Source organism: Etheostoma cragini, unplaced genomic scaffold, assembly GCF_013103735.1.
Source record: "Etheostoma cragini isolate CJK2018 unplaced genomic scaffold, CSU_Ecrag_1.0 ScbMSFa_528, whole genome shotgun sequence".
Taxonomy (NCBI): domain Eukaryota; kingdom Metazoa; phylum Chordata; class Actinopteri; order Perciformes; family Percidae; genus Etheostoma; species Etheostoma cragini.
Window position 1 is genome coordinate 11,406 of NW_023269127.1, and position 863 is coordinate 12,268.

Genomic DNA, 863 nt, shown 5'->3' on the forward strand with positions numbered 1-863 from the left:
GTCTCCTGTCTGCCTGTCTCCTGTCTCTCTGCCTGTCTCCTGTCTGTCTGTCTCTCTGCCTGTCTACCTGTCTGTCTGTCTGTCTCTCTGCCTGTCTCCTGTCTGTCTACCTGTCTGTCTGTCTGTCTGTCTGTCTGTAGAATGTAGAAGGGAAATTTCCAACTTTCTAAGAATTTCTTCTTTGATTTTGCTTCTCTGAGTTTCACTTCCCTTCGTCCAGGACGGAGCTTTATTTAAACCCCGAAGAGATCCTCACAACCACAACCAGACCCGAACCGGAACCAGAGACACACAGATCAGCACAACCACAACTACCAGACAGAAAACCAGAACCAGAACTACAACAACCTGCTGTCAGATCAGGACCAGAACTACAACGACCTGCAGTCAGACCAGGACCAGAACCAGAGACAGAGCTTGCAGGACTTGTAGAGACACAGCATCACAACCAGATCTACATCAGCCATCAACCTCAGGACTGGAAGCTGCAGATCATCAGGACCACAACACCAGAGACCACCAGAGGCAGATCCACAAGACCAGGAGCAGCAAATCATCTCCCTTTCTCGTGAGTTCCTTTCCATCCAATCTTACCCTTCGGCAGCCAGTCTACTGGACCCCCCACACATAACTATGACATATGAGGTGTTCTGGTCTACTGGACCCCCCACACATAACTATTACATATGAGGTGTTCTGGTCTAGTGGACCCCACACACATAACTATTACATATGAGGTGTTCTGGTCTAGTGGACCCCCCACACATTACTATGACATATGAGGTGTTCTAGTCTACTGGACCCCCCACACATTACTATGACATATGATGTGTTCTAGTCTACTGGACCCCCCACACATTACT